This window comes from Phascolarctos cinereus, unplaced genomic scaffold (assembly GCF_003287225.1).
Source record: "Phascolarctos cinereus isolate Bilbo 61053 unplaced genomic scaffold, phaCin_HiC Scaffold_4;HRSCAF=312, whole genome shotgun sequence".
NCBI lineage: Eukaryota > Metazoa > Chordata > Mammalia > Diprotodontia > Phascolarctidae > Phascolarctos > Phascolarctos cinereus.
Genome location: NW_027555847.1, coordinates 290,647,530 through 290,670,508, shown reverse-complemented (window position 1 = coordinate 290,670,508; position 22,979 = coordinate 290,647,530). Strand labels below are relative to the sequence as shown.

At 36.5% G+C, this 22,979-nt stretch overlaps 1 long non-coding RNA gene across 1 annotated transcript; it reads left to right on the top strand.

The window, feature by feature from the left end:
- The first annotated feature begins 2,541 nt into the window (after positions 1-2,541).
- On the top strand, positions 2,542-22,265 carry LOC110223550 (uncharacterized). The gene is made up of 3 exons (XR_013485680.1): positions 2,542-2,686; positions 3,452-3,595; positions 21,204-22,265. It is a non-coding gene; the product is annotated as an uncharacterized LOC110223550 (long non-coding RNA).
- Positions 22,266-22,979: the final 714 nt, after the last annotated feature.

The window sequence follows — 22,979 nt, the reverse complement described above, 5'->3', positions numbered from 1 at the left end:
ATTTACATTGTCTTGTATGTACAACTATTTGAGTATGTATTTGTGTATTTGTACGTACATAAATATGTCTTATATGTACAGCTGTTTGCATGTTATCTCCCTTATTAGAATGTGAGCTCTTGAGCGCAACGACCATGTTTTTGATTTTCTTTGGAATCCTAGTGCTCAGCAGGGTGGCAGCACACACAAATGGTTTAGTAAATGCTTTTTAATTGATTGATTGCTTAATAAGTATTATTGAATTGAACTGAATATCCTAACTTTTGAGTTGACATATAGAGCTAAACCTGTGGGCATTGCTACTATACATAGAAGATACACTTTCTCCCCTTTGTCCTTCCATATAGGTCAGCATAAGGATTCTGAAAATAAGTACCTTTTACATTTTTTGTGATATCTACAACTCATGTTTTCCTTCCCCAAAGTCTGTCTAATCTTTTGTCCTGACAGCATTTTATGATTGAAATAAAATAAGTCATCCTTTGTACTTGACATTTGGTCAAAGACTGTTCCCTTAAACCAGCAATTTATCTTCTATATGGTATCCACGTTATTATTTTTTTAAATACCAAAACACTTTATTCCAGCTAGCCTTATAGGATTACTCCACAGTAAAACCATGTAATGATAATGTAATTTGCTTCTCATTAGATATGAGAATGTTTCTTTTCTTTTAAGAAATGAATGTTTTTCTTAAAGGAAAATAACATATTCTGTAAACTGTTTTTTTTTCAAACCATAGTCTAAAACTTGATTCAGGACATGAAGGGAGGGAGAAAGAGGAGGGAAAAAGAGTGAAAGAGTGAAAAAGAGAAATATAAGTGCAAGGAAGCAGAGAGAGAGAGACAGAGAGAGACAGACAGACAGAGACACAGAGAGATACAGAGAGACAGAGACAGAGAGAGACAGAGAGAGAATATGAGATTAAGAATGATTGATTGTCAGGGCAATTAGAGAAAACAAGAAGAAAAACTGCAAAAATTCAACTCCCAATTTCCCTTTTCTCTGATATAAGAGAATATATTAATGTAGTTACTCCCATTAAGTTTTGGTTCATAGTGCAGTCATATAGAAGTAAATCCTCTCCTATACAAAGGCAAGTATTTTTAACACATAGTAGGCATTTAAGAAATGTTGACTTGAATTGATTGCTATAAAAAGGCAGGTTTTAAACATGATGAGAAATGTTTAGTAATCAGGCCCCTCTTGTCTTTTAAGGGATAAAGATTTGTCATTTTCTTATGTTCATCACCAAGTTCTGCTAAGTTTTTTTGAAGTATTTCTCAGGTCTAACCCCTCTATTATATTTAAAGAACAACTTAGTCTAAATTTTCATTGTGTCATATCTTGACTGTAGTGAAACATGCTTCTAGCTAATCTCTCTTTAGCTTCACTCTACTCTCATCCATCTTGTACAGTTTTTAGAGGAATCATTGTCATTTTTCCCAATACCTTATTCTTTGTTTTAAGGAACCTTTAGTAACTTACTAATGCCTAATGTACCAAAGGCAAATTCTTCTATCCACCATTTTCTTTTTATTTATTTATTTTCTTTTTCATTTATAATTATTTCAAATATATTTATTTATTATGCCAAATGTTTTATTTATCTGAGCAACCTCATTTCTCAATAAGTTTATTTTTGAATTCACAGAAAACCCATAGACCTCACAATATTGCCAAATCTATGTTATTAGAAAAGTATATTTTACTAATAAAAGTAAGTAACTTAGTAGCCAAGACCACCATAGTGCTGAAATATCCTGGATCTTTTGAGAAAGACAGGTCTTCATTTTCACAAATGTGTGATCTTCCAAGTATTTAAAGGCCTGTGAAATATAAAAGATTATTGTGATTATATGGATATCATGTAATTTCTTTATAGTTCAATGACTCTGATTATCAAAGACCGAAGAAAGTAATTTGTTTTGAAATATTTCTTACTGCTTCCATTTCTGTATATCATATTTTATCTTTGAAAACTACTCTATTGGACTCTACCTTTTACTGAATGCAAAGTAGAAATCAAATACTTGAATTCAAAACGTTTTCGTGATTTCAGGGAACACTAGACATGCTTAGAAGGCTATTTCTGATCTGGCTTCTGGACAGCAGTGACTTCATCTCCTAGTTGCCTCTATGACATGTGCCTCCAGTTGGCTGCCATTTTGTTTTGGTGATAAGAATACCATTAGACAAACTCTTCTTTTTATCACTTTGGTTTTTCAAACTATACTAATTGCTAATTGAGGCACATCTAATTACATTTGTCATGTGATATTTTACATTGACTGTATAAAGTTGGCCAAAATAACTAGACATGTATGCCTCAATGCTATTTTAGTTGTATAGAGATAATTCTGCTACTGTGTTGGTGCTCCAATTAGACCAACAGGAATCTATTTAATAAATTAAAATCTTAAGTCTTTTACCCATTACCTGCCATTACCTGGAAGTAGGCTATATTTCTGGTTCATCTTAGTTAATTTTACTTGGCATAAGTAACTATATTTATGTTTTATGCATTTTGGATTTCAGATAAATGACCAACAAGCAGAAGTTAATTTCCATAGAAGTATCTACAACCTCCAAATTAAATACACCAAAGCTGTTTTTGAGGGTATAAAGCAAGACTACCACTCTTTTCTGGCAAATGTTGATGGTGTTCTATGTTCCCCACTAAGAGGTAAGTAAGTAACAATTCAGTCAGTGTCCAAGTCTTAAGGTAATTTCCAGCTGCACATGCTGTTTGGAAAGTACTGAAAATGTTAAACCATGGAAATGCTAGTATCATAACAGAATAGAGGTTGTGAGAAAGTGCTTTGTAAACTATAAAGTATTATTTAAATGAATGGTGGAATTATCATTTTAGCTTTGAAAACACTCCAAAGTGGATATGCTAGAACTTTCACCCTTAGGGTTCAAGTCAATGTTGAAGATTGCCAGCTGTATTCTTTTTGTTATTGTTGAATTGAACTGAACCTTTTTTTTTTTTAGTATATCTGGCTTTCAGAAATAGGAAATATGGCTTTTTCCAACACTCCTTCTTTCCCTACAACAGTTTTGTTGCTGTAGCTAAAATACAACTGCTACTATGTAGTAATTTTCTTGCCTACCTTCCCTGGCTCTTTCATCTTCTGTCATTCTTATTAACTTCAGTTTTTGGATGGTTAATACTATCTGAGCAAATAGGTAACTGGTAAGTCCATGGCGTATGTGTCTGCCTATCTATCTTTTTTTTTTTAACATCTGGACCACTAATTTATGACTTGACCAGGGTCACACAGCTAGTATCTGAGGCTGGATTTGAAGTTGGGTCTTCCTGACTATCCACTTTACCACCTAGCTGCCCCGTATAAACACACACGCACATATACACACAAATATGTGTTTACATATAGATGCATGTGTATGTGTCTTTGTAAGTATATGTATTTTTTTCCTCTTGCAGATATTCTTTCGTCATATATAAATCTTACATCTGAACCATCAGACGCAGCTTTCAAAAACTTTCTCGCTATTTTAAAAAACAATGCCAAACAGATTCAAGAGGCAGTTGACACTTTGACTCCATCACAGAATCTACAGCATGAAGGTAACAATTTTACTTGTTCAATTTGAGACAGCACAAAATGAAAAATTGCCTTTTCGGCTATGCTGTGATTCCATGAAAACAAGGCAGGCATCTGAAGAAGAAAATAATTTGTCTCCGTTTGACAAACTGTCTTAGTACTTTCTAAGTTAGTTTTTCTTTTAGAGGTGACTTTGCAACTTGATCATTATATTCAACAGTCAGTTAAAGAAATCCTGTTTAATACTTAATTTTCCCTCTTCTCAAATGAAGGAATGTTTAATGCCTCCAATCAGAAAGATCCTTTGCCCTGGTTAAGAGCCCATGAATAGCAATAATTAATGCCTTTTTTACATAGCACACATTATGCCAATTTACCTTAAAACTTATAGCCTTTTTGATCTATATTCCTTTTCTTTGCTTACCTTGAGAATACTAATAATGCCTGCAGAGGTTGTGGGTAGGAATTTGCTTGAGACTACTAACTTCACTTTCTACTGATTTAATATTGCTTACTTTTTTTGTTAATTAATACAATGGTCTTTCGGTTAGTAAATGTTTCAAAGAACAACGTGGTCTATGAGATTCTGTCCAGCTCTGTCATCCAGATGTAATGGAAGCTTCAGAGGTGAAGCTGACTTCATCTCTTTGGGCCCTCAGTTTCCTCATCTGTAAAAGAAGGAAGTTGGACTCAATGACTTTCTAAAATCCCCTTAAACCCTAAATCTTTGATCCTTTGGTTATATTTTTAAAAATTCTGTGGTTTCAGGAAAAAAAACAAAATAGAATTATAGAAATTGGCAATGAAACTTATCAATTTTAAAAATTAAAATATGTGGAGTATATCATTATCTCTACTCTGCCCTTTAGGAATGAGGTATAAATATTGGAAATAACATGGCATTGCTAATACTGTTAGCATGTTGACATATAAATCTTTGAAAATTTCATTCAAAAGCAGAAAATAAGTGCAAACATTCAAATTTCATAAATGAAATACTAATCCTTAGCTATGTTATAAAGTTTGGGAGATAATGGTCTATTTAGCATTGTAAATTTAACACTGACAGTGTTCTACACCTGGATTGACTCCAACTTGATCCAAATTACTGTGAGTCGTGAACCCAGTGAAAGGTTTGTATGTATTTGAATTCATGCTTTTTGAAATTACAATTATATAAAATATGAGAATTTATTCTAGCATAATGGAAATACCCAGTGCAAATTCTAATAATGCACCACTTCAAGGAAGATTCATTATTGACACTAATCTGGAACTAGTTCAGGATGGTAAAGTTATTCTTTTTATTCACTGTAGGAATCAGTGAAAGAGGAAAGGAAATGTTTTCATAGAGATTTAGGTCACAATTAAGGCAAAAATTCCCAATCTTAAGTGCTTCCTCATACTAGAATATCTTACTAGGTAGGGTGAGTGGGAAAATATCTCTCCCTAGAAATTGTGGAAAATAATGCATAAAAGTAGCTTTTCTTGGTTGCTCTGAGTTCAATACTCTTTAGAAATAAAAGGATGGATTAGATGACCTTAAGAAGTGGCTTTCAAACCAAAGATTTATTTTTTCTAATTTTCGTTACTTCACTATATCCCATTACTCAGGAAGAAAATCAGTTTTTTAAAAAAAATTTAGAAATAGTAATTGCTATCATTTAGTGGTTTTATTATTAGAGATTATGGCTATTTGAATATTGAACTTAATTGATAGTCACTATATTTATAATACCTGGTTTGTCAGTTTTGAAAGAATAAAAATGCAAGTGTTGTGAGAGGATGATCAGAGGGATGGTGGGGACACTACTCTTTATTAATAGATTCCATCATTCCCCTCCCCACCACGCTCAGGGCAGAAAGAGTCTCTTTATATTCTGCCTTCCTGAAGGTTGTTCATGAGGTTAGTAGCATGGCAACATTACCCAGCACTGACCCCAACTGGGAAATTTAATAGTGAAATGATAATAGAGAACAGAGTTTAATCTATCTTTTATTATTTAGAAGGCATTTCAAGATGTTGCACTGCCCCATGGTCATCATTATGTATATCCCTTACAATTTTACAGCCTGACAGTGCTGTCACTAGCAAAAGTTTAGATCAGCAATGTAAACTGGATGTTGTATGTGAGTATCTAATAAATCTCTGCCATCTACTTGTTTGTCTTTGACATTGAAGGCAGAGTGCAGAACAAAACTGAGTTTTCCATATTTCAAGATATAGGCTAGGTGATAGTTTAGAATAATTGGAAAGATGATTCTATTTCCCTGAACTCACAAGTTTTGATATAGTGCCACTGAATCTCTGTAATTTTACGTGTTTTTTTGGGGGGGTACAAAAATACCAACCCTTTTTTATTTTAAAGATACTTATGGCCATAGGAACATATATTTAGAGATAGAAGGGATTTTGGAAGTCATGATAGCCCAACACCCTTATTTTATAGATAAGGAAATTGAGTCATAGAACGGTGTCCCATGCCCAATGTCATGCAAGTAGAAAGTAGGCAGAACCAAGTTGGGAACCCATGTCTCTCATTCCACCCCTATCATTCTTTCCATTGCAGCAGGCCACCTCAATTGGGCAGCCACTTTCACATTTAGTTTAATTTTCTAATATGAAACTTATAATTATATCTGAATAAAGTTCATGTTGTTAGGCTGACCAAATTTGGTCCTTTGAATCTAATCAAATGGTTACCTCATTTACAGTGGGGGATTTTCAACATAAGCAAATTTCTATCTTTTCCTCTGTTCATAAGGTTTTATGTACTCTAGCTTTCATAGCAGGAAACAAAATTGAATATGTATTCTTCAGTGCCTCTTGGCTTCATTCCATCAATGCAAAAATAACTCGGTTGTATTAAAAGATATAAAAGCTGTAGCTGAGGACTTTATTAAAAATAACCTACAGTAAATTGGCTGCTATACTTTGCTTTTTGACTGGATTGAAATCTAGAATTGGTTTAGGGCTATAAAGTCCTATACTTGTTTGGTAGAAAAAATATTCAGCACTGCAGAATGCTACCCTAAAAAGAATTGTGTTCACCACAAGATAGTAGAATTGAAATGGACCTTAGAGAAAGCATTTTGATCACTTTTTTTTGTGGAACAGCTGAAGAATCTGAGTCCAGAGAATTTAAGCAACTTGTCCTACATATTATAGGAGGCAGTGAGGTGCTCAGTGGGTAGAGCACTGGAATGACCTGGGTTCAAATTCGACCTCAGAAACTAGCTGTGTGACCCTGGGAAAATTATAATGTTTGTTGGCCTTAATCCAATGGAGAAGAAAATGGCAAACCACTCCAGTATTTTTGCCAAGAAAACCCCATGGACAGTATAGTCCATGGGGTCACAAAGAGTTGGACAGACTGAATCAACTCAATAATAACCAGCAACATATTATATCTTGTTAGTGTCAGAACAAGAACTCAAGGCTTTGAGTTCCTCATCAAGAGCTCTTTCCATCACACCTTGTGGCCTTCTGAAATGCAACACTGGGGATGGTCCAGATTTGAGAAACATTAAACAGCTCAATTGGTTTAATGGTGGAGTAGCGGTAAAATTTTACAACTTTTCCTAAGAGAGAATATATGTGCATTTACAAGTTATTTTTGTCTGGGACAGAAGAAAGAAAACCATGGTTGCTATCCACGGAGAGCCTTAGTGTCTCCTTGCATTTAAAGCTCTGCAGCATGCTAAGTACTGCTGGAACAATTGTTCTAATCTCAGGCAAAACACATATTTTGAAATCCAATAATTTTGAAAATGTATAAGTATGTCATGAATTACCAAATAAATTACTGATTTTCAAAGGGCATTTTCAAGCTTCAAAATATCTAAAGAAATGTATTATACTTCATACACAATGTTTTGTTCAGTTATTAAACAGATACAATGATGCCTGAGTATACATGCACATGGGCTGTACTATAACGGTGGCGATGCAGAAATGGGTAATTATGCTCTGTATCCTTAGAGATGAGTGTAATTGCTTTCAGATGAATAGTTCTCACAATTAATATCTATTATCATTGGGCCTAGAAGAAAGAATGCTGGCTTGTTTTCTGAGGCTGAAGTTGCAGCTGATTTTGCCCATAACTGGTATTTACTTTCCACCATTTTCAGTTACAATTATTCAGTCAATTAATCAGCAAGCATCTGTTATGTGCCAGGCACTGTGCTGGGTGCTGGATGTAAAGGATAAGGCTTCACTGTCTAAAGAGAGGCTGGAAGATAATGGTGGTTTGTTGCATTGTGATCAGGGTGAAACTGAATTTTACCTTGGATTATTGATGTTTGTTCAATGATAAAGACTATGTTCTATGTTCTACATTTGCCTCAGGTAAAATAATTTCTTTTTGACAGTGCAATTGTTTTATTTATGCCTGGATTTTATTTAAGCCATTGATTTATGATTATATGAAAACACAAGTGTTCCAAGAGCAGAGGTTAACTCAAATTCAATAAAAAATGCAATTCAGTAAACACTTATTAAATACCTACTGTGTATAGAACATCCCACTAGGCATTGGGAGGAGAGGAGGGCTCATATCCTCATGTGGTTTATGGTATACTGGGATTACAAAGATGTATAACTAAATATATATAATATTATATAATCAGTCAACCAATCAATGCATTTATGAAGCATCTACTATGTGCCAGGCACTATGCTAAGGTGCTGTGGATACAAAGAGAAGCAAAAGACAGTCCTTGCTCTTAAGAAGCTTATAATCAAAATACAATAATAAATATAAGTTCAATAGAGCATTGCAAAACAAAATCCTACATGAAAACCAAAAGGAGAGACATTATTACCTATTGGAAGAGGGTTGGGGATTACAGAAGTCTTCATGAAGAGGGGGCATTTGAGATGGACCTTAAAGGAAAAGTAGAAGTCAATCTTGAAATTGGTAATAAATTAGGGAAAGATACAGAAGCTGCAAAATGTAGTTTTGGCATAGGAAATAGAAATTGATTCAGTTTGAATGGATTGTAGAAAGCAGGGATTGTGGAGTGGGGAATAAATATAAGATGAGGCTGTAAAGGTACGATGGTACCAGATTTTGAAAGTCCTTTTACTTAATAGGCAAAAGGGAGTCACAGAATATTTTTAAGCAGAGGAATAATGTCTAGGCTAATGCATTACTAAGAGATCTGTCAATGATATGAAGATTGGTATGGAAAGAAAATAGCAGAGGTATACTGCAAGAAAAACTTTGTAATTGTCTAGGCAAGTAGTGATGAGGCCCTGGACTTTGGCTTTGGCATTAGGAATAGAGTTAAGGAAAAAGATTTGAGAAATTCTGAAGAGGCAGAATCAAGAGGACTTGGTAAAATGATTGGATATGAGTGAGAAGGGAGAGTCAAAGATAATACCAAGGTTTTAGACAGGGTGTTTTATGGTACTACCGTAGAATCACACAAACACACAATGATGAAAAACAAAAGAGTTTCGAAGCAAGATCATAAATTAGGTTTTGGGATTGGTGAGGTTGAGTTGTTGGGGAGACCTCTAGGTGAAGATATAGATGGCAAGCTCTGAAGAGAGGTCAGGGCTAGAGATCGAGTATTTCAATGATTATTCATTAATTATAAGAGAGGTTTAAGTTTGAAAAAATAAATTTAGATTGAATTTTAAGAGTTAGTGGAAACCAAACTCCTTCAAATTTTCACACCAAGAAATAAAATATTAATAATGAATCATAGATCCTAGGCATGTTCTTCTGCATGTATTTGGGAAAGGTGATCTTTTGAACTGCTTCCCACACAGAACAAGCTTTCTCAATGAATGATTTTCTATAAATCTTCAAGACACTTTAAATGTTTTTCTCTTTTCTTTTCTTTTCTTTCTCTCCTTATTGCTTTCTTTTTTCTCTTTTTTTCCTAAATCATTATTAATTTTAAACACTCTTTTCTTTTTAAATTTTGAGTTCCAAATTCTCTTCTTCCCTCTCCTCCATCCACTGAGAAGGAAAGCAAGATGATATTAATTATACATGTAAAGCACATATCCACATTAGTTGTACTACAAAAAAAGGAAGGGGAAAAAAGGAAGAAAAGAAAGACAATTATACTTTAATTTGCCCTCAGAGTTTATCAGATCTCCCTCTCTATAGATGGCTAGCATTTTTTTTTTGTCCTAAGTCCTTTGGAATTTTCTTGGATCATTGTGTTGATCAGGGTAGTTAAGTCTTTCACAGTTGACCATCATTACAATATTGCTTACTGCGCACAGTGCTCTCAGTTCTTCTTACTTCACCTTACATCAGTTCCTATAGGCTTTCCCATTTTTTCTGAAACCAACCCCCTCATAATTTCTTATAGTTCAATAGTACTTCATTACAATCATATACCACAACTTGTTCAGCCATTCCCCAATTGATGAGCATCCCCTCAATGTTCAATTCTTTGCCACTACAAAAAGAGCTGCTATAAATATTTTTGTACATATAGGTCCTTTTCCTTTTTCTCTCTTTGGGGTATAGACCTGGTAGTGTTATTGCTAGGTCAAAGGATATGCACGGTTGTATAGCCCTGCAGGCATAGTTCCAAATTCTTCTCCAGAATGGTTGGACTACTTCACAACTCCACTAATAGTTTATTACTGTACTTATTTTTCCTGATCCCCTCCAGTATTTGTGATTTCTGATAGGTGTGAAGTGGCACCTCAGAGTTGTTTTAATTTGTATTTCTCTAATCAATCATGATTTAGAACGTTCTTTCATAGGACTATAGATAGCTTTGATTTCTTCTTTTGAAAACTGCCTGTTCATATCCCTTGACCACTTATCAATTGAGGAATGGTTCTTATTTTTATAAATTTAACTCAGTTCCCTATATATTTGAAGAATGAGGCCTTTATCAGAGAAACTTGCTATTTTTATAGCAAGTTTTACATTTTAATTTTTATATTTAATGTAAATATTTATATTTTATACATAATTTGTGGTATTACTTTGTTGTTCGTATTTTAGCAAAATATATTTCTTTTAATTCTTTTTTTTTTTTGCTTTTTCTTTGTGTGAGATCATGATTGCTACCCCTGTTTTTTTTTTTAACTTAGCTGAAGCATAATGGATTCCACTTGAGCCCTTAATTTTAACTCTGTGTGTCTTTCTGTTTTAAGTGTGTCTCTTGTAAACAACATACTGTTGGATTTTCATTTCTAATCCATTCTGGTATTTACTTCTGTTTTATGAGTGAGTTTATCACATTCTCATTTATAATTATAATTACTGTGCATTTCCCTCCATCCTATTTTCTTCTGTTACCTCCCCCTTAATACTGTCCCTCCTCAAAAATCTGTTTTGCTTCTGACTACTGCCTCCCTTAATCTTCCCTCTCTTTTATCATCCTCCTCTATGCCTTCCCCTCAACCCACACATCTCTTATCCTTTACCTCTACTATTTCCTCATTGGGTAAGATAGATTTCTGTATCCAACTGAGAGTGTGTGTGTGTGTGTGTGTGTGTATACATACATACATTCTTCACTCTTTGAAACTGATGAGAGTGAGGTATTGCCTGCACTACCCATTTCCCCCTCCACTTCCTTGCATACCTTTTTTATGTGAGAAAAATTCTGCCTCTCCCTTTCTCCTTCTCCCAGTGAATCCCTCTTTCTCATTCCTTTTTTTCTTTTGAGATCATCCCAACATAATCAACTTATACCTGGTCCCTCTATATATATTGCTTCTCACTGTCCTAATAATGATAAAGTTCTTAAGAGTTACATGTAACACTTCCCATATAGGAATATATTTATTGAGTCCCTTATTATTACTTTTTCAAATTTACTTTTTTATGTTTCTCTTGAGTCCTGTATTTGAATGTCTAATTTTCTATTCAGCTCTGGTCTTTTCATCAGGAATGCTTGAAAGCCCTCTATTTAATAAAAAATAAATAATAAAAAAATCTTTTTCTTCTGAAGGAATACACTCAGTTTTACTGGGTAGGCTATTTTTAATTGTAATCTAGCTCCTTTGTCTCCCAAAATATCATGTTCTGAGCCCTCTAGTCCTTTAATATGGAACCTACTAAATCTTGTGTGATCCCAACTATAACTCCTTGTTATTTGAGTTGTTTCTTTCTGGCTGCTTGAAATATTTTCTCCTTGACCTGGGAGCTCTGGAATTTGGCTATAATATTGCAAGGAGTTTTTATTTTGGTATCTATTTCATGAGGTGATCAGTGGATTCATTTTGCCCTCTGGATCTAAGCTTTCAGGACAGTTTTCCTTTATAATTTTTTGAAATAGGATGTCTAGTCTCTTTTTGATCATGTCTTTTAGGTAGTTCAATTATTCTTAAATTATCTCTCCACAATCTATTTTCTAGGTCAGTTGTTTTCCTGATGAAATATTTCACATTTTCTTCTGTTTTTTTTTCATTCTTTTGACTTTGTTTCATTAATTTTGATGCCTCATAGAGTCATTAGCTTCCACTTGCCCAACTCTAATTTTTAAGGAATCATTTTCTTCATTGAGATTTTATGCCTCTTTTTCCATTTGGCCAATTCTGCTTTTCAAAGAATTCTTTCCTTCAGTGAATTATTGTACCTCTTCCATTTGGTCAATTCTACTTTTTGAGGAGTTCTTTTCTTCAGTACTTTTTTTGTGCCTCTTTTACCCAGATTTTAATTCTCTTTTCATAATTTTCTTGCATTCCTTCATTTCTTTTCCTATTTTTTTCTATACCACTGTCATCTCTTTCTTTAACTTTTCCAGGAATTCTTGTTGGGCTTGGGTCCAGTTAGCATTTTTTGAGGCTTTGGTTATAGCTGTTTTCACACTATTGTCTTCTTCTGAGTTTATGTCTTGGTCTTCCCTGCCACTGTAGTAGCTTTTTATGGTCAAATTCTTAGGCCCACAGCTGGTACTGCTGTTGTGCTCCAGTTGGTTCCCACCCTGGTGTCACAGACCTCACCTACTGACCTCCTAAGTTGTAAGCTAGAAAAATGTCTTACTCTAACCTTTTGCTGGCTCTGCCACTCCAAAATTTGACTTTAGGAATTATTTTAAAATTATTTGGAAGGGAATATTGGGAGAGTTGAGCTAGGTTGCTGCCTGTACTCTGCCATCTTGGCTCAGCCTCCAAACATTTTTCTAAAGACACATTGAACCCCTATCAAATAAACTGGCCCTTTTCTTTAATGACCTAATCTTGAGCCTTATCAACATTTCCTGCATCTGAAAAGGAATCAAGAAGTTTGTTTGCTCTGTTCCCTTTGTTCTCCAGCAGGGCCATTGTTGGTTGCTTCCTGTATAAATACTTCTTGGCTTTATTTGTCTTTTAATAGTAGCCTTGTGATTAGAATGTCTGCTGTGCATTGTGCTCTGATTAATGGGAAATTTAAGCACCTAAACCATGTTTTCCATTTAGCTTAACAACAGGTACCTTTATCTCTTCCTCTTTGTTTCTTCATTCATGTTTCTTACCTCCTATGACAGTACTCATTTTGATTTTCATTTTATTTTATAAAAATTTAAAAAATAATCCTATAAAAATAGAAATCAAGCCAAACTACCACAACAGTTAGTTACCACAAGCCTTTTAAAGGATTCATTAGGTCTATTGACCATGATGGTGGTTAGGTGTGAGCACTCAATTTAGAGTCAGAAAGACCTAGGTTCAAGTCCCTTTTCTACTTGACTTTTTAGAACCTCGATTTCCTCATCAGTAAAACGAGGGTGATTTTGGATTAGGTAATCCTGGAGGCCCTTTCCTCCTCTAAATATTGTGATCCCATGTGTACAAAGTATGTGAAAAATGAAAGCTATTTTTAATACCTGATTGATATCTTTGAAGCACAATTGTCATCCATTCCCTCTCCCCTCCCCCCAAGGTATTATGTAATGAAAGTAAAACCATAAATATTCCTCTTAACACTTTTGTTATTTCACCCTGAAGAAGCAGAGCCCTTTGTTCCATCCATCTTATAGAATGTTTGGAAGAATGGTGTATTCGTTCTCATGAATAGGAAAATAAAGGGGCTAAACTCACCTGAATTTCAGGGAGCCAGGTCTAATGTTAACCCTGTTCTAGTTCCTTCCAACTAAAATTCAAGGATTGAAAGTTTATGAAGTAAGGATGGAAGGGGTTAGTGATACCTGGTAGGAGATGACACAAATGAGCTACATTTATCACTTTGCTTAAGCTTACAGGGAAAACTGGAAAGTAATTAATCAACCAATCAGTAAGCATTTATTAAGAGGCCATCACATGCTAGACACAATGCTAGGTATACAATCTCTACTCTCAAGGAGATTAAATCCTAATGGGGAGATGACAAATACATATGTAAATATATACAGAATAAATACAAGGTTATTAGGGAGGGGGACAGCATTAGCAGTTGGGGAGAAACGGGGAAGGCTTTGTGTAGAAAACTGTTACCTGAAGGAAGCGAAGGATTCTGTGAGGTAAAGGTAAGGAAAAAAGTACATTCTGGGCATGAGGGGATGGTTAGAGCAGAGGCACAGAGATGGGTGGTAGAATATCTTGTACAAGGAAGAGAGAGAAATCCAGTTTGGGTGGACCATAGAATGCAGGAAGAAAAGTAATTAATAATAAGGCTGGCAAGATAGGCTGGAGCAAGGTTGTGAAGGACTTTAAAAGCCAAGCAGATCGATTTATATTTTATCTTACAGACAATTGGAGTCACTAGAGTTTATTGAGTAATAGAATAATGTGGTTAGATTTGCCCATCATTCGGGTAGACATTTGTAGGATGGGCTGGAGTGGGGAGAAACTTGAGGCAGGAAAACCATTTAGGAGGCTATCGTAATAATCTAGGTGAGAGGTGATGAGTCCTTGAACTAAAATGGTAGCTTACTATGTAAGTAGAGAGAAGGGGTTGGATGCAAGACATAGAAATAAAAAGACAAAGTTTGCCAACTCAGTAGATCATTAGGAGCAAAGGAAAGTAAATGGTTAAGGATAACATCAAGGTTACAAATCTGGGAGAGAATTAGGAGAGGAAGCAATATATATGGAGAGGTTAAATACTGAGGATGGGGAAGGTGATGATCCACCAGAGAAGATAGAAATGATGGGAGGGTTGATATCAAGGGCAAGGAACATGTAGAAATGTCAATCTTGGCAAGGAGAGGGGCCACCTCATTGTCAGAGGGAAAGGAGGAGATAGTGGGAGATGATATCAAGAAATTTTGAAATGAAGAGAAGAAGGATATCATAAGAAATGACCCTGATTTTCTAAGGAGTATAGGGAACTTGAGAGGTTTGGAATAGCTTTTGTGGGTAGTGAGATCAGGAATCAGGGAAGAATAAAAGGACTGCTTTGCTACATTCCAGCTGCAAAAGTAAGAGGGAAGGAGGCAGGTGGTGGGAATAATTCTGAGCTGAGGTTTGCTAAGAAATGAGTAGCAATAGGACAAAAGGGTGACTGTGAGTGAAAGAGTTGCAGAATGAAGGGAATTTTATTCACTATGAAACAAGAATTCCACAGGGTATAGTTAAAGGGGAGGGAAGGGTTGGAGTAGGATATGAGGAAGATAGGATTAAGGAGGATGGGATCAGAAAATAAGAGGTGAGGATTGTGGATCATTTGTTATTAGGTTGAGTTACAGAAATAGGGAGAATAATGGATAATGGGAGGGTATTAGCCATAAGAACAGTAGCAGGTGACAGATGAATAATAATGTTCACAATCTGAAGGCCTTCTCCCTTGGCAAGCTCAGTATATAACATGGTTCCCCTATTTCCTGTAGCCAAAACAACATTGGATCTGCAGGCTTGGGCAAAGCCATAGAGAAAAATCTATACCTACAAATCATGTTTTCATTGTGATGCCCTTCACAATGAATATTTCTTTACAGAAATGTGTCTGCTTTGTCTTCTGTATCTTGCCAACCATTAATTCCCATAGAAAGACCCTGCCTGAAAGAGATCCCAAAATGAAAACTCCCAGGAATATTATAGCCAAATTCCAGAGCTTTCAGGTCAAGATGTTGCAAGCAGCCAGAAAGAAACAACTCAAATATCAAGGACCCACAGTCAGGATGTACAGAAATATTTATAGCAGCTCTTTTTGTGGTGACAAAGAATTGAACAGTGAGGGGGATTACTCATCAATTGGAGAATGGCTGAACAAGATGTGGCATATCATTGTGATGGAGTACTGTTGTGTGATAAGAGATGATCGGGGCGGAGGGAAGGCAGTTCAGAAAAACATGGCAAGATGCAAAGTGAATTGAGAAGAACTAGGAGAACATTGTGCACAGAGTAACAGCAATATTGTAATGATGATAACTGTGGAAGACTTTGCTGCTCTGATCAATACAATGATCTAAGACAATTCCAAAGGACTCATAATGAAAAACTGCTATCCACCTCCAGAGAGAAAACTGATGAACTCTGAGTGCAAATTGAAGTATAATTATCTCACTTCCTTTATTTTTCTTGCTTTTTTTTTGTTCAGTCATTTTTCAATCATGTCTGACTCTTTGTGGCCCCTTTCGGGGTTTTCTTGGCAAAGATACTAGAATGGTTTGCCATTTTTTTCTCTAGCTCATTTTACAGATGAGGAAGCTGAGGCAAACAGGGTTAAGTGATTTGCCAAGGGTCACACAACTAGCAAGTGTTTGAGGCCAGATTTGAATTTAGGAAGATGAATCTTCCTGACTGAAGGCCCAGCACTCTATCCACTGTGCCACCTAGCTGCCATTGCTTTCTTTTCTTTTTCTCTTTTTCCTTTTCTTTTCATTCTTCACCATATGTCTAATATGGAAATATGTTTTGCATGATTTCACATTTATACGTGGTATCATGTTTGCTTTCCTAGTGGGTGGGGGAGGAGTGGGAAGGAGGGAGAGATTTGGAACTCAAAATTTGAAAAGAAAATAATGTTAAACATAAATAATAAAATTTTTTAAATCTTCAAAAAAAAAGTATAGTGACAAGATAACCTCTATTTCCAGCAAGAGGAAATTCACTTTAAATCAGAATGAGGGGATTTGAGTAAAATATTAACAATAACATTGTACATTGGAAAGAATACTTCTTTTGGAGTCAGAGAGTCAGAGTTCGAGTCCTGACTTTGCTTTTTTTGCATTGCGTGTGGGAGACCAAAACTGCAAGTCCCAGAGGTCTGAACAGGTCATCACCAGAATTGGTCACAAAGTGATGAGGTTTTTTTTCAGCCACAGCAACTCATCCTCACTTGGCTATCAGTTCTATCGATGGGCTCCACAGCTTTGGTTTGGATGATACTCCTCGATTGTCAGATATCAAGTGTGTTGCTAGATCCACGTATAGGTCCTCTCCAGCATGGCAGGATCTTCCCAAGTTTCTGTTCTCTATGTATAACCTTTGAGCACCCAGACATTGCTGAAGGACTTTAGTGGAGAGGCTTTTTCATTTGAATCAAAGTCTACTAGGGTGGAAGAAGAATCCTTCCATTATAATGTGAGTTATTCAAAGGCAAGGACAGTCTCATTTTTGTCTTTTATCTAAATCCCATGGCCTAGCACAGCAACTAATAATTGGTGGACTCTTAATAAGTGTTTGTTAACTGTTTAGTGAATTCTCTGGCTGTCCTAGAGGAGTGGACCCACCTTTATTTATCTATGAGATTGTTTCCAACATGTACCCACTCAAAAAAAAAAGTGTGTAAATTTTTACTGTGTAGAAATTCATATAAACAAAGTTGTGTCTAGGATATCATGAACTGGGATGATCACCCTGGAGTACATGCTTGGAGGGACTCTGCACTACTGAATCCCAGCTAAGGGAGTCAACTAATAGGGAAAAAAAGAGTGGTCCTGTCAGCAAATGCTAAAACATAACTAAAATAAGCTAAGGCTTATGTGTATGAATACATACGAGCAGCTCATAAAACCATCACCACAGCAAAGAAGTTAGGACTCCTCTTTTCCACTTACACCGCTACCATGGCTTTGGTCAGGGCAATGTATTTAGAGGATATTGTCCGTACTTAGAGTTCCTCAACAGCAAAGAAGCTTGGGACCTAGTTAGCAAGGGTAACAATTAAAATAGAAACCTACCACCTGTCTGTCATTTTTTGTTTTTGCTTTTTGATGAGGCAGTTGGGGTTAAATGACTTGCCCAGGGTCACACAGCTAGTTAAGTATCAAGTATCTAGGGTCAAATTTGAACTCAGGTCCTCCTGACTCCAAGGCCAGAGCTCTATCCACTGTGCCACCTTGCTGCCATACCACCTGTCTCTCATTCTAGTGTGAATCCCTTTCCCTAGTCTTTGAAACAGTGCACAGCCAATGTCCCAAGGCTGTCTGTTCCACCCCAGCCCCTCTACTTGACCCAATCATTTTTTAGGATTAGGTTATTTAGTTTCCAATTATTTTTAGTCTATCTTTCCATGGCCCTTTATTACATATAATTTTATTGTGTCATGATCTGAAAAGGATGCATTTAATATTTCTGCCTTTCTGCATTGGATTGTGAGGTTTTTATGCCCTAGTACATGGTCAGTTTTTTGTGTATGTGCCATGTACTGCTGAGAAAAAAGTACATTCCTTTCTATTCCCGTTCAGTTTTCCCCTGAGGTCTGTCATACCTAACTTTTCTAATGTTCTATTCACCTCCTGAACTTCTTTTTTGTTTATTTTGTGGTTAGACTTATCTAGTGCCAAGAGGGGGAGGTTCAGGTCCCCCATTTAGTATAGTTTTGCTGTCTATTTCTTCCTGTAACTCCCTGAACTTCTCCTCTAAGAATTTGGATGCTATACCATTTGGTGCATATATGTTTAGTAATGATATTACTTCATTGTCTATGGTGCCTTTTAGCAGGATGTAGTTTCCTTCCTTATCTCTTTTGATTGGATCTATTTTTGCTTTTGCTTTGTCTGAGATCAGGATTGCTACCCCTGCTTTTTTTACTTCAGCTGACACATAATATATTCTGCTCTAGCCTTTTACCTTTACCCTGTATGTGTCACTCTTTTTCAAATGTATTTCCTGTAAACAACATATTGTAGGATTATGGTTTTTAATCCATTCTGCAATCCATTTCTGTTTTATGGGAGAGTTCATCACATTTATATTCACAGTTATGATTACTACCTGTGTCTTTTTCTCCATCCTTTCCCCCCCCATTTATGCTTTTCTTTCTCCTTTTCCCTTTCCCCCCTACACTAGTGTTTTACTTTTGACCACTGCCTCCTTCAGTCCCTCCTCCCTTTTATTATCCCTTTCCCTTTTCTTCCCCTTTACTCTTACTGCTTCTTCCCTCCCTTCTTTCCCCCCCTCCTTTTCTTTCCCCTTTTCCCTCCTACTGCCTATAGGGCAAGTTAGATTTCTATACCTAACTGATTATGTTATGCCCTTCTTGAGCCAAATCTGATGAGAGTAAGGTTCAAACAATGCTCCCCCCTTCTTTCCCTCTGCTGTAATAGGATTTTGTGTCTTTTCCTGTAATGTAATTTACCCTTGTCTGCCTCCTCCTTTCTCAGTACATTTTCTAAGATCAGATTGATCCACTTATTTGGATCCATTTAACCCACTTGATTAGATTTTTTTTTATCATTACATCAAAGTCAACTAATATCCACCCTCTTTATGTATACTCCTTTAACATGGTGTAATAACAATACAGTTCTCAAGGGTTGCAAGTGTCATATTCCCTTGTAGGGGTTTAAACAGCCCCCCCCTTATTAACAACATATTGTATCTTTCTGTCCCATTTACCTTTTTAAGTCCTTCTTGAGTCCTGTACTTGAAGATCAAATTTTTTGTTGAGCTCTGGTCTTTTTATCAGGAAAGTTTGGAAGTCTCCTATTTCATTGAATATCCATCTCCTCCCTTGAAAAATGATGCTCATTTTTGCTGGGTAATTGATCCTTGGCTGCATTCCAAGCTCCTTTGCCTTATGGAATATCATGTTCCATGCCCTGCGGTCTTTTAATGTAGAAGCTGCAAGGTCCTGTGTAATCCTGACTGTGGTTCCATGATATTTAAATTGTTTCTTTCTGGCTGCTTGCAGCACCTTCTCTTTCATCTGGTAATTTTGGAATTTTGCTATTATATTCCTTGGCGTTGTCAATTTGGGATCTCTTTCAGGTGGTGATCAGTGGATTCTTTCTATGGTTATTTTCCCTTCTGGTTCTAGGACTTCAGGGCAGTTTTCCTTTATGATTTCCTGAAAGATACTGTCCAGGCTCTTTTTTTCATCATGATTTTCAGGTAGTCCAATAATTTTTAAATTGTCTCTCCTGAATCGATTTTCCAGGTCGTTGTTTTACTGATGAGGTATTTTACATTTTCATCTATTTTTTTATTTTTTTGTTTCTGTTTGACTGATTCTTGCTCTCTCATAGAGACATTAGTTTCCATTTGTCCAATTCTAGTTTTTAACAGATTGTTTTCTTCTGTTAGTTTTTGTACTTCCTTCTTCAATTGGCCAATTGTGTTTTTTAGGGACTTGTTTTCTTCAGTGTATTTTTTTTCCAATTGGCCAATTGTATTTTTGAAGGACTCTTCTACCTCTCTCATTTGACTATTAAAATCCTTCTTGAGCTCTTCTAAGAAGGCTTTTTGGGCTTCAGACCAGTTCATATTCCCTTTTGTTGTTGCAGATGTGGGTTTGTTGACAATGTTGTCCTCTTCAGAATTTCTGTCTTGATCTTCACTCTTCTCATAATATGAATCTATGGTACGTTTCTTTTTACTCATGGTGTTTCTTTATTCCCTGGCCTTTAAAGAGATTGAGCTCTCCTGCTGGGGAACAGAGGGCACTGACCCAAGCTTCTTGTGTTGGGAGCCTAGGTCTTGGTCACTGGCTTTGTGTGCTGGCACCTCTTATGTGGCAATTTGAGGCTGTAGGTTTCTGGCAGCTTACCTGGTGTTGGGCTGGAATCAGCAAGGCTGGAACTTTCAGGCAATTCTAGGTTGCCTGCTTTTCCTTTCCTTTAGCTTTCTTCAGCTCCTTTTAGATGGGTGCTGCAGGGTGTTTATCTGCCTGGGGCCCCTGCAGTGTTGTCTCCCTCCTTTCTGCTAATGCACTGGGAGATTCCTTTGTGGTAGAGTGCCGAGGCACCTGGTGGTTTTCTGAGCTGGTTTCCACTGGTTCCCCCCCACGCTCAGAGGTCCAGGTGTTGTGTTTGCCTGTCTACCACCTGGGCTTCAGGATTTCTTCACAATTGGAGGCAGGGCTCTGACAGCTTACCTGGTGTTGGGTTGGAACCAGCAAGACCAGGGCTTTAGGAAACCTTTAGGTTGTTTTCTTTACCTCCTTTCAGATCAATGCTGCAGGGTACTTATCTGCCTGGGGCCCCTTGGAGTTCTGCCTCCCTTATTATTGCTGAGGCACTGGGAGACCCGTTTGCTGGGCTGCTGCACTGCTGCTCCCCATCTTTCTTCTAGTTCAGCTGTTCCAGGGTTTTTTTCTGGGGTGATATTTTCTGGGTTTTCAGAGGTTGATTGGGGAGAGTGAGAGCACCTACCTTTTCACTCTGCCATCTTGGCTCCCAGAAGCAGAACTCCCCAGTCCCTCTACTGAAGCCACATTCCACATAGCTTGTCCTGCCAAGGTTTGTGGGGGTTTGCACCAGGCTGCAAAATTCTCAACCATTGCTCTTGAAATACCCCATATAATGTAGCTGCTGCTCCTTCTTTTTCTTTCTCTCAAGGTGACGAGGCCTTGTCGAAGTTGGGAAGAGTTTTTCCTTTCTTTAGAGCAGTCCTTCAAAGACTGTGGTGAGCAACAAGAGAGGTGGAGGTCTTAAGAACTGAGCTGGACCAAGCCATGGCAGAACTTCAGGTTTTAAGAAGGGAACACGGGGAGAAAGAAATGGAGCCCCCTTCGAGGTTTTCAAAGTGGAAAGGGGAAGGTGGGAAAGTGTCATGGACAGAAGACATGCCAACTCAAGTGTCCACATCCCTGCTTGCTTCTCCAAAACAGAAACTGGTAGTTAATTCCATTTTTTCAAGTAAAGCAGAAAGTTTTCGAGCCAACTTGCAACCTCAGGAAGAAATGATTGAGTGGGCCCCCAGCTGCCCCTGAGGGAAGAACTCCAGGAGTAAGGGCATAAAATTCACAATACTGTCTTCACAAGATTAATCAGGGGTCCCCGTTCAGTCACCCCTGTAAGCATGTCTTTCATATTCATTCTAGGTGCTGGTAAACCTCACATGCCAAAATGGATTTCAAGCCTAAAAAGTAACTTTGAACTTATCTAGAGATAAATCCTAAAGAAATGAAATGTGAATGGTGTAAAAATGATAATGATTGTTCATTTTCCTTTAATTTTTCATTTTTGTAATTTCAATGTATGATTGTATATTTCACTCTGTGAATCTCATTCTGGAACAAATCGATACAACTCCTTGCTGTTGCCTTTACTGGCTCCATGAACAGAGGTTTCTTACATTTTGACCATCTGTCTCTTAATTTAATGACTGATAAAAAGAATTATCTTCAGCTTTTAATGCTGCTAAAAATGATAAAATATTACACTACCTTACTTGAAAGTAATAACAATGCACTAAAAATGTTTACATGGAGCAAATGCTTTCAGAAGTGCCTATTTTTGTGAAGTATAATTAAAGAAAATTTAGCAAAGGAGCTCATAGCATGTAGCTAATTTGTTTTTCAACTAGTTATTTTCATTTTTAAAATCTCTTTGTATATTAAGGGTGTTCAAATTTTAAAGTTGGTGTTTTGTTAACAAATAAATAAAGTTGAAATTTCAGGGCATTTTTTGAGTCTTTATTTAAAAAAAAATAGTTGCTTTTCTCTTTTTCATTGAAACCAGAAGACAGAAGGATGTAGCTGAATGTTAGTCTTTTCTAAGAATGTAAATCATGAGTTTCTAAGATAAAATATGGATATTGCTAGCATGCCAGTCTTGTCTGTTTTGCCAAAGGCAATAATTGTACTGCAATAATTAAGAACATACATGTTGCTAATTTGCTAGCTGTTCCATAAAACATAGTTTAAAAAACAAAACAAAACACTAGTCTTTGTGTTTATCTACTAGTCTCATTTTTAAACTTGTTAAAGGAATATGCCTGGCCAAATACATTGATTTTCTTTCATCCTAGAAGATAGTACAATACAGGTATCAGAATTATAGGTAAGAACTTCAGGGATCATCTAATCCAAATGTTTCATTTCAGAAACAGGGAAATCAAGGTGTAAATAGGAAACATGATTTGCCCAAGGGCACAAAGTTGGTTAGTGGCAGAGATGAAACTAGACTCATGTCTCCTGACTCCTTGAAGCAATTTCATTTCCTCTATACTATACTGCCCCTCATTCTGTCATAGTATTTGAGATAGATATTAATGGCAGAAATACTGATTTTGTATTGATGGCAGCAAAACTATAACCAAGGTGGGATAATTGAGGCTGTGAGCCAGGTAAAGACTTGCCTCGGTGGATCAAAATTTACAGGGTATATACT